Here is an 11,643-nt window from a genome sequence, read left to right as displayed (position 1 = left end):
AGAGAAATCCCTGGGGGGAGGAGCGTGGAAAAGGAACCGGGGTCTAGGCTGGTCAGAGAAAGCCTCGCTGGGGGAACCAGGCCTCGAAAGTTCTAATTAGGGTTAGTGATTAGGTGGAGAGAGAAAACCATCAACAGCCCAGAGGCCGGGAGATGCTTTATTTACATGTGCATCCTCCACCCTCAGGCCTTGCACTAGCTGGTACTAATTACAGGAAAAAAAAAAATTGCTCTGGGCCAGAGTAGGTCCAGGGACTGACTCATTTATCAAGGGCTTCGAACGTAGACTTTTGAGCTCCTACTGATGCTGATAGCCACCACACTCTGCCAGGGTGGAAACCGGTGCCCACCGGCCCACAATCAGTATTAAAGGTAAACATGTAAAACACGCCGCAGTTATAAGCCGGTGGCCCTCAGCCTTAGTGGCACATGAGCATTCCCTGGGGGATCCCACCTCACCCCCATCAAGTCTGAATCTTTAGGGGTGGCGCCCAAGCCTCAGTAGGTTTTAAAGTTCCCAAGGCTGTTGTGTGGTGAGCACTAAACGCAAGCTTGAAGTCCTGTTTCTTCATTTAAATTAAAAAGAAAAAAAGAAGAAAGCAAGCAAAAAAAAAAAGAAGTGGACAGAGCCTCCTTGTGATCGTGGTCCAAACCTCTTTTTCTCTCACTGAGGGATTCTCCCAGCAACCTCCAAGCAACCAGCCAAGAGACGCTGCCCTGAATTTTCGGTCCTCGACTATAGAACAAAGAAGTCTTTGAGGTTTAATAAGAGACTGCTCAGCTCTCTGGCCCCGGGGCTACTAAGATCTAGAGTGAGAGTCCAGGCTGCCCCATCTAGAACGAGGCTAGGAGCAGGGCGGTCCGGCTGGAGGACTCCAAAAGCAGCATCTCTGTGACCGCCTGCCCACACCCTGCTCTGACCCTTGCGAGGCATCTCAGCAAAGCGAGATGCTGCAGGAGGTAAAATCCGGCAGGCAGCTCGCCCCACACAGCCCCTGCCCTGTGTTAGGGTCTCAGGCGGTGAACCACAGCTCCATGCCCATCCCTCCCTCGGCTGGAGGGAAACCAGCTTAAATTGGACTTGTTAGTGGGAATCCTTCTCTTTGTCAATGTGGAGATCTCCTGGGCCTCCTGTTCCCAAACTCTGATCCTTGGGGATGCTCTTTCAAAGCAAGCAGAGACTTAGCTTGTCTGAAGTGATCGTGAATCTGCTTCTGTAGGGGGGTTGGGAGGACAGGAAAGGAGAACAGTACTTGACTTGGGTCATGGGAATGAAGTGAGGGGTATGGGGGGGGGGTCAGCATTTTACTCCACTTTTTTACTCTTTTCATCCACTGTGGCTGGAAATGTTGCGTGGCAGTCAAGAAAAAGTTGACTCTTGTGAGCCTTAGTTTGGGACGCTGTCAATCATCCCTTCTCATTCCTGCAGTTCGAATGGCTCTCTCTTAACTGGGTCCTCTCCATTCGTCTTCAGGCATGCTCTAGTCTCTTCAAGGTCGACCTGCCTGGACCCTATATCTTTTCCTACCTCATTTGCTCTTTGGGAGCTCTCACCTCCTGCTCCTGCCCCAGACCTTCCACTGGGGTGCTTCTGTTTGATGACTTCCCAGACCCAAATCACATGGACATTTCTACTTCTGTTGCCCAGCATCTCGACAGCCTTGGACGGTGCTTGTGCATGGTGCAGCTGTGGAGTTAAATGAAGTTGCACATATATATAATCTAGCACATAGCGCTCTAAGCATGTTCTTTCTCTTTCTCCCACTCCCGCTGCTACCCATCTCTAGAGTTTATGCTTTGGGGTAAACCCAGCAGCCTGGTGTCATGTGGTTCAGCTGTGTCTGGAAAGGGCTAGAGAGAGGGAGATGCCAGGGAGGACAAATCGGCTTCCAGTCACAGGTCTGAGGCCTGATGAACGTGGCCATCACTGACCTCCCAGGACTACCGTCTCTGAAGACCAGCATCCTTGGGGTGGAGATCGTCCTGTCTTGATCTTTTCATAGATGTAGCACAACCAGAAATTGGGATGGGCAGGTCTTGAGAGAGAAGTAACTTATGATGCCTCAGGTTTGCCAGTGGCTACTTTTATATGATAGCAATCTTTCCTTTTCCTTGTCCTTTGAAGATTTTGGTTTAATTGGCAAGGGAGCTGGTAGCCAGATCGTTAGGTTTTAAGGACGTATAGCCCCAGAGGTAGACACCAATTGGGTAAATGGACCACTTAAAAAAAGGCAGGCGAAGGAAAGAGAAGAAACAGACAAATTTATGATTTTTAGAAATCTAATAAGAAAAACAAAAAATATTAGTAAATAATTATGATGAGCTCAGATGGGGAAGCATTTCTAAGCATATGATATTAAGAACATATAATGAGTGACAAATTATCATTATCAGTAATAAAATAGTGACATTGTTACAAATCCTAAAGATAATGAAAAGATAATAAGAAAATATCATGAACAACATTTTTTTGATAAATTTAACAATGTAGATAAAATGAAAAAATTACTTAAAGAACAAAAATGACCAAAACCGACCCAAGAAGAAGTAGAAAATTGGAAACACCCTTAATCTATTAAAGAAGTTGATTTGCAATTAAAAATTGTCCCCAAAAGAAAACTCCAGGTCCAATGGCTGTACTGGTAAATTCAAACATTTAAGGGAGATATATGCCAATCTTTCATGAATTCTTTCAGAAAACAGGGACCACTTCTCAACTCATCCTATGACGGCAGCCATAACCTGACAGCAAAACAAGACAAAGGACTGCAAGAAAAGAAAACTACAGACCTGTATTTTTTCATGGATATAGATGTAAAATTACTCAACAAAATATTAGTAATTCAAATCCAGCAGTAGTTAAAATATATCATGACTAAATTGGAGTCATCCTAGGAATACCAAGATGGTTTGACATTTAAAAATCAACCAGTGTAAATCACAGTAACACAATAAAGGGGAAAAATCATATGGTCAGATCAATAGATACAGAAAAAGTATTTGACCAAGTAAAACTTGCATTTATGATAAGAACTCTGAAGAAATAGAAATAGGGAACAACTTCAACTTGATATAGAGTATCTACAACAAACCTGTCACTAGCCTCAAACTAAATGATAAGTGACTGAAACTTTGCACTGAAGATTTAAAATGAGACAGGATATCTGAACTCATAACCTTTATTTAACATTTTACATCAGGTTCTAGTCAGTGCATAAAATGATTGTACACATAGAAGATATGAAACTATTTTTTTTTTAACTAATAGAAGTGAATTCTGCAAGCACATATGGTATGAGGTCAAAATTAAAAGTCGATGATGTATCTATATACTACCAAAGAACAATTGGAAAATAACATATAAAAATACAATTTATAATAGCAAAAAAAAAGTCTGAAATACTGAGGAATAAATTTAAAATGTATATATCTGAAATACATACACAGAAAATGACCAAATGTTACTGAGAGGAATTAAAGAAGACTTAAATAAATGGTAAGATATGTTACATTCACGGGTTGGAAGACTCAGTGTTGTTAAGATGTTAGTTTTACCCAAATTTGTCTATGAATTCAACTCAGTCTCAGTTAAAATCCTAGAGGTTTTATTGTTGTTGTTGTTGTTGTTGTTTGATAGGAACTGACAAGATGATTATAAAATGTATGTAGAAATACAAAAAAAATAAATAAATAAACTAGTCAAAACATTTTATATAAAAAGAATAAATTAGGAAGAGTTACACTATCTGATTTCAAGACTTTATATATAAAGTGACATAAATGAGACATTGTGGTATTGGCATAAAGATAAATTTATGGAATAGACTAGGAAGTCCAAAAATAGCCCCACGTATATGTGGTCAGTTGATTTTTTAATGAGGGTACCGAAATAATTCAATAAAGAAAGAATAGCCTTTTCAAAAGTGGTGGTGGAAAAACTGAATATCCGTATGAGAAAAAAATGAACCTTAAATCTTACTTCATACCACAGACAAAAATAAACACATCGAGCACTAAGCTAAGCTTTTCAAAAGCTAAAACTATTAAAAGTTTTGGAAGAAAAATAGAAAAAAATTCTTATCGACCTTAGTGTAAGCAAAGATGTTTTAGAAAAGACACAAACGCACTATCAAACAAGAAAATATGAATAAACCGGACTTCATCAAAATAAAAATATCTACTGTTTGCAGACATCATTAAAGAATTGAAAAAGAAAGCCACAGACTGCTAGAAAACATTTGAAATATAAACATCGACAAAGGACTTGTATCCAGAATATACAAACTCTTATAACTCAATAAGAAGAAAACAAATTACCCAGTTTTAAAAAGAGGTAAAAGATGTGATCAAACAAGATACATTAATGACCAGTAAAGCACAGAAAAGGTTATGGATGTCATTCCTTGTCAAAGAAATGCAGGGAGTTAAAAAAAAAAAAAAAACTAATCAGACCCAATTTAGAGACAATGTGGAACAACCTGAGCTCTCATGTATTTTCATACATTGTTAGCAGAAATATAAAATGATCAAACTTATCACTTTGGAACTGTAAATTTAAAAATAGACTTATCTATAACCCAACCATTTCATTCCTTAGGAGAAGTGAAAATATATGTCCAGACCTGTAAATGGATGTTCATAAGACTTATTCCTAACGTTCCAAAAGTGAAAACAACTCACATGTCCATCAACAGGTGAGTGGATAAACAAGTCCTGGTACATCCATCCAATGGACTAAGACTCAGCAATAAAAAGGAACAAACTATTTAGACACACGACGACGGGGATGAACCCCCAAAACTAAGCTGCACAAAAGAAGTCAAACACAAAAGAGTATCGACTGTACGGTCCATTTATATGAAATTCTGGAATTCTCAACTGTGGGTGGTTTTGCCCCCAGGGGACATTTGGAAATATCTGAAAACATTTTAGGTTTGTCACAAGTTGACATATGTCATATAGTAAGGAGAGGCTGAGATGCTGCTTGGCACCCTGCAGTGCAGAGATCAGCCTCTTACAGGAAAAAATTATCTGACCCGAATGTCCAAAGTGTCCAGGTTGACAAACCTGGGCTAAACTCATCCACAGTGACAGAAAGCAGACTGGTGGTTGCTACTGACTAGGGGTAGCAGAGTGACTTCAAAAGAAGTCACAGGAGTGAAGAAAATGTTTTATATTTTCATTGTGGTAAAAGGAAGCATTTTATTCTAGCCAAATGACACCTCAATAAAATGGATTTTTTTTAAATGACTTTAAACGCTACCTTGAAGTTTTGTTTTTGTTTTTTGTTTTTAATTTCCATCCATCAAGTAACTAAAAGTGCATGATTCTAACTTCAAATCACCCTGAACAAATCTCTCAGCATTGGAGACATGGGATGTGAGACAACAGTGACTTGAAAACCCTTCACATCCTATGAAACTGACTCCATGTTTCCCAATTAGAATTTGAAGAGGGTCGAACCAGGTGCAAACGAGGATAAAGATGTGCCCTGTTCAATCGATAGTGTTACGCTATATTGCTAATACATGCATATGTGCATATATGGACATGGACACGCAGCCATTTGCCCGTATGCCATTTGCATGGTGTCCGACACAAAGAAAGTATATAATAAATGTTAATAACCTTTGCCCCAACCCCACATCCTTTAGGCTTTTATCTCTACATCCATGGGTGTTTTAATAAAGCCAAAGGCTTTTTAACCTTTTACCTAAGGAGCAGTCTTTTGGCATGGAGCCATCATGAAGGCAAGGCGGCTTCCGTGGGGGTCATCTCAGAAACTTTGCAATTCTGGAGCATTTACACCCTGGAAATTGGCAAATGCTACAGATCAAGGCTTGTTCTTTAGAGAGCTGGTTGGTAAACATTTGCCAGCAGGCGGCTGCCTCTGACTCAGAAAGAAACGAAATTCACACTGAAAAGAGAGTGCACGTGGGTGTGAACATGCATGTTGTGGTTTGGAATGTATGATTTTTCCTCTTATGTCCTAAAGACAGTTGCAACTGCCCTGAATACCCCTCTTCCCATGAAACTTGAGGGGGGGAAGGGCGCGGCCCAGATACATTCCATGTAAAGGTTTAAAAAAAAGGATAATTGGTAGCATAGGGGCTTCTGCTTAAGCGAAACAAAATGTTTACTTAGAAATCCTGTGCCTCGTATTGGAATAAAGCTGCGTGGGAGAGTAGAGTTGGGCGAGATTTCAGCCTCAAAGAAAGAGCTGAGAAGCCGTCATTTACGGAGAGCCCGGCCATGGCCTTCCGGAGGCTCAGGCGCCCAGAAGGCAGATGTGCTCGTGGGGGACCCCAGGGCGAGGGGCAGGCAGAGAGGGAACAGCTCGCGTGCTTCTGGAAGGAAAGAGTCCCCAGAGACCGGAGTTTCTGGTGAGTTGCGGCTTTGCCAGTAAGCTCTCTCTCTAGCCTTCAGGGTGCCAGCATGGCCCATGAGGTGAAGTTCATTTCCCCCTGGCCCCAGGGGCCGATGAGACTGACCTGGTAGCCCAAAGGATGGCTCAATCAGTATCAGGGAAACTGAGGCCTTGGAGGTGGGAGCCACAGAGCCCTGTGGCTGGAGAGGTCTCCGAGAATTTATTTAAATCAGCTTTAAGATGTGATTTTTTCTTTCTTTTTCTCTCTTTAAGGAAGAGTGTACAATCACTATAAGATACAGGCCCGTGTTCCTGGGCTTGGAAATCAGACCTGGAGAGCTGAAGGCCTTCTCTGAGTTTCTTCCGAGAGCAGATGCTGGTGATAGGCCTCCTCCAATCCCCTAGAAACGAAAAGGAGCAGAGGGCGGTGAGAGCCCCACTTCTGGCAGCCCTGTTGGGCCAGCCAGGGGCAGAGGGGGCAGGGGGTGGAATCTAGGCCACCCCCCCCCCGCTTTGCACCCTTGGCTCCTGGGGCACCCGTGCGAGCTGGGGAGGGGGTATTATCAGCTTAGCACCCAGCCTCCCTGCAGAAGGAGCAGGGCGACCTGCTCTCCTGGGTAGAACTGAGAATGGAGGCCTCTCTCTGCTGCCATCTTCCTCTGATAGTGGGATTAAAAAAACACTTGATCCAAAAATAAAGAAGGAAAGAAAAGGAAGAGAAAAAAAAAAAAAAAAAAGAAAGAAAAGAAAGCACAAAAGCACAGGAGGTGGGGGTGGGGGTGGGGGGCGAAAACCCTAGGTAGAAATCCATGCAGCCTTTAAATCTTCCGCACTGAAAAAGTCTGCGTTTCTCTGTTGTCTCTGGGAGCCCGCTGAATGGCTGGGAAACTGTTTTTAATAAACAAGAGTTCAAACGCTCAGGCTCCATAGCCAACAGTCACGCCTTAAACTCTAAACTTTACATGAAAACTCTCCCCGTCCCTTTGAACTCGCCTTCCCTCTCCGGAGGAGCAGTCCAGTGTTTATGCATTTTTCGAGATTGCTGGCAGGATGGCGAGGCGCTTTGAATACTTTCCCTCTCTTTAGCAATCTCCTGCCTTCAGAACCCATTAATGCCCCACTCAGCAACATCAAGGTATTGCTTTGAAGTCCCTTCTGGCTACAGGCCTCTCGCACTCTTTGGTTACTGTGCAATCAAATAATTAAATGGATTCTCAGGAAAAAAAAAAAATCATTCTTTTCCTTGGTAATTAAACACTCCAGGTTGGACAGGGGTGCTGGGTTGCCAAGGGAGTGAGAATCTATAAAGGCTCTGAGCCCAGAAGTCTTTGCTCGTGGTCCCTGGGGGGAGAAAAATCATAACAAGAGAGTCAGCTCGGTCCTCACTTCTCTGACGCTCTGGCAGCTTCCCCAGGCCCCCGACTCTTCTATCTCAGGACCTCCCTTCCAGGGGAGATAGGGGGCATCCTGGCCTCTAGGGCCCCCTTTTTGGGGGGCTGGGGGGTGGCCAGGGCTGTGGGAGGGGCATCTCTTGCAAAAATAAGCCAGTGAGAGCTTGTAGCTGCTGAAGAGCAAGGACCAGGGCTGTCCCAGTCCTAGAGATTATGCCCCTACTTTGGCTGAGAGGGGGAGACAGGAAGAGGAGGAGGCAGGGATGGGGGACAGAAAAGGAAGGAAAAGGGGTAGGAGGGAGGAGAAAGAGGAGGAAGAGACTGAAAGAGGGAAGGGGGGATGGGAGGCGGGCGGGAGGGCCGGGAGGAGGGAGGGGGGAGGGGAGGGGAGGGGCAGGGGAGGCAGAGGACTGAGTACTCGGCTGGTGCTGCTGGTTCTGGGCCTCTCCATCCTCGTCTGCCATGTCTCCACCTGGTTAGCTTCTCCCAGAACAGTCGACTCCCACCCTCAGCTGGGGTACAGCACCCACCTGGGAGAGCCCAAGGCGCCCTTCACCTGCTCCAGTTTACAGCCGCCGCTCTCACCTCTTCTTTCCCACAGATGGCTCAGCCAGAGCGGCTCCCTCTCCTGGGATGGCCCTCCCACTGTTCTCCTGATGAATCCCCGGGACCCCTGCCGTCTCAGCCCAGAAGTGACCTTCTTCTTGGGGTCCCAAACAGAGATGGCCCCCTTCTGGCCTCCAGACAAACTTTTACTCAGGCAGCTTCTCACACTGATTTATGATGTCTCAGCCAGTGCTTCTCCTGGGTGGGGACCTTCTGTGTCGCCCACCCCAGCCTCCTACACTGGCACCTAGTAGCTCTCAGTAGGCGCTCGTAATGCTGGTGATGAGGACGTTCGGCAGAGAAAAGTGAAACTGGGCTCAGGTCTCAAGAGTCACTTGAAATAAAGGCCATTATACACCCTAAGCCTTTGGTTGTGAGCTTCCAAACATGGCATCCTCCATAACTCGAAGAATCTCTTCATCATTCCATCCCATTTGTCAAAGCAGCCAGTTTCTCCTCTTGACCCTCTCTCCATTTTGGACCGTGTGTTAGGCGAACCTGAACCTCCAGGAACTTGGGCTCTCTGACATTGAAACTGGCCTTGAGAACAGATCTCTCCACCCCCAGGACAGGAGCAGTATTATTAGTCAGAATTCTTTTGGCCGAGTATAACAAAAACCCGAGTCAATCTGACTTAAGAGATGACAGGATTTATTGACTCACGAGGCTGGGCTTTTGGGTGGTTGAATCTAAGGATCCAAGTGATGTCATCAGAATCTTTCTCTCTGCCTCCACGCCTCTCTGGCTTCAACCCCAGGTGGGCGCTCTCCTGCCATGGCCCCCAGAAGCTCCAGGATTTAGTCCTACTGTTTAAGAAACCTCATTCTCAGAATCCCAGGGCTGACTCTCATTGGACCAACTCAAGTCACATGTTCATCCCCGAACCAATCATGGTAGCTGAAGTGATAGAACATGTTCATTGGCTGGACCATGTGCCATTTTTATAGCAAGGGGTGTTCCCCCAAAGGAAAACCTAGGTGCTATTTTTCCAGAGACAAAAATATAGACACTGGGCTGGAACAGATTGAACTCATGTCGTGTATAGAGATTGTCGGGACATTGTGTGTGGAGACAAAATGGTATAGATAAACCAGGACAAGAAACGAGGCCTCATCCGGGGTTGTACGAAGCTGGGAGGCGAGGAGGCAAGCAGGAGGTGAATCAAGAGGTTTGATCAAGGAGTGGTACCTCCCAGTAGCCAAGGGGCAGGGCAGGCGGGAACTCCAAGCCCTTCCTTCCCAGTTCAGAAGTGTATTTTATAATTCCTGGAGAGTTAGTAGCCTGTCCTCGGCATGGCCCGCCTCCTGCCTCTAGGTAGCAGAGGCTGCGCTGTTTCCTCTTGTTGGAAAAGTTGGTACATGTTGGGACATTGAGGCGGATCTGGGGCAGTTTGCAGAAATGGCCACAAAGTCTGCTTGAAACAATGAAAGTCTTCACATAGGTAGGGATTTATCCTAAAGATTATGAGATGCTTAGAGTATGAGCGAGAGTATGCTATCTATTAGAAAGAAATAGACCAAAAAAATATTATCAGTTGGCATCTCTGGATAGTAGGATTATAGGTGAGTTTCTTTGTCTTTTGTATAATTCTATGTGTTTTTCGAATTTTTTATCATGACTCTTTTCGGTCAGGGGAAGAATACAAAATAAAGAAGGAAAAACAAACAAACAAACCTAAGGTGCTCATGTCAAACATTTTATAAGCCAACCTTTTACTATCATAATCCACTCTTCCATTTAATTCATTTTCTCACTATTTCCCTCTGCCTCACTCTGGGGACCTGACTACCCCTCAGCCTGGATAATTAGCCTCTGGCCAACTGGGAAGCAGGTGGCTAAAGGAGCCCGGCCTGCTAGAGAGAGGTTGGGAGGGGTCTCTTTCTCCAGGCAGGGGCTGGGCCTGCAAGCTGAGATCGTGGTTCCCACTGAGCCTGCTGCTGTTGAGCGAACAGGGCTCAGATGGAGGGCAGCTGTGATCCTCCCTCGGTGTGTGCCCCTCCCCCTTCCCTCACCCCCCGGGCTTTTTTGGGCAGGATGAATAAACAACAAAGGCCTGTGGCCATCTCAGGCATGCCAAGAAGTGGGTGTCATCTGGAGGATGCCTCAGCCCAAAGCTTTTATGTTGACAAACCATGTTGATCAGAAGACTAATTGCTTCTTGCTGTCTTCGGCCTGCCAAGTACTTGACGGATTCGCAAATCATTTATATAATTGATTATCGCAAAAAGAATTTACCCTCATGGAAATCGATACCGGGGCACCCTCTGCCTGCTTGGGGGTGAGCTGAGATTCCGTTTATCAGTGGAGGTCCCCGCCAGGACAGAAACCCTCTCCTGAAAGCCAAAAAGATCCCCTAGTGACCTTGGGAAAACGCGTGCCAAACTCAGAATCCTAGCGAGAAAGAGATTTGGCCGGCTCGTCTGGTCAAGGTGCAGCCTCTGGGCCAGAAGAGGTGTCAAAGCCACAGGAGGTACACCGGCTTCATATTCTCCATGTGGAAATCTTTGGAGATGGAAATTCCGTTATTTCACTCAACGACCTGTTTCAGGGTTTTATGTCCTGGTCACCAAGATAGTTTTTGGAGAGACAGTTGCCACATCCTACTTTTCATCCTGTTTTACCATGAACCTGGAGAGACAGGCTCAGGCCCCACCAAACCTTCAGCCAGGCAGAGTTGGGACAACGTGGATTTTCCATATTGCCCCAGGCTGAGAGGAAATGAAAAGCAGAGGTGTGTGTAGGAGTCAGGATAGAGTGCACCCAGGAGAAGCTGGCTTAGTCTGCTCAGATCTGTGGAGGGAGAAGGTGGGGAGGATGTCATTACTGGGGATGGGGCAGTACAGAGGTCTTACACGCAGTCATAGTAAGTTTCTCTTTGAGGTGATGCTTGAAGTTTTTCTCTTTGAAAGATTTAACACAGCCCGTGTGTGTGTGTGTGTGTGTGTGTGTGTGTGTGTGTGTGTGTGTGGAGACAGACAAAATGACAAGTGCCACAGTTTCATCAGTCAGGAGACAAACACCACTTCAGGTATTTGTTATGGGAGGAATTGTGTCCCCCAAAACATTATGGTAAAGTCCTAATACCCAGCACCTTGGGATGTGACCTTACTTGGAAATAGGTCTTTGAGGATGTAATTGAGTTTGGATGAGGTCACCATGACCTTCGTCCATTACGACTGGTGCCCTTATGAAAAGGGGGGCTGTGGGCACAGTCACAGACGTGTACAGAAGAAGGACACAGAGAGAACACCCTGTGGAGATCGGAGTTATGAGGCCGCGA

The sequence above is a fragment of the Rousettus aegyptiacus genome, unplaced genomic scaffold (genome assembly GCF_014176215.1).
Source record: "Rousettus aegyptiacus isolate mRouAeg1 unplaced genomic scaffold, mRouAeg1.p scaffold_m13_p_6, whole genome shotgun sequence".
NCBI classification, from domain to species: Eukaryota; Metazoa; Chordata; class Mammalia; order Chiroptera; family Pteropodidae; genus Rousettus; species Rousettus aegyptiacus.
This window is presented reverse-complemented; position numbering follows the sequence as displayed.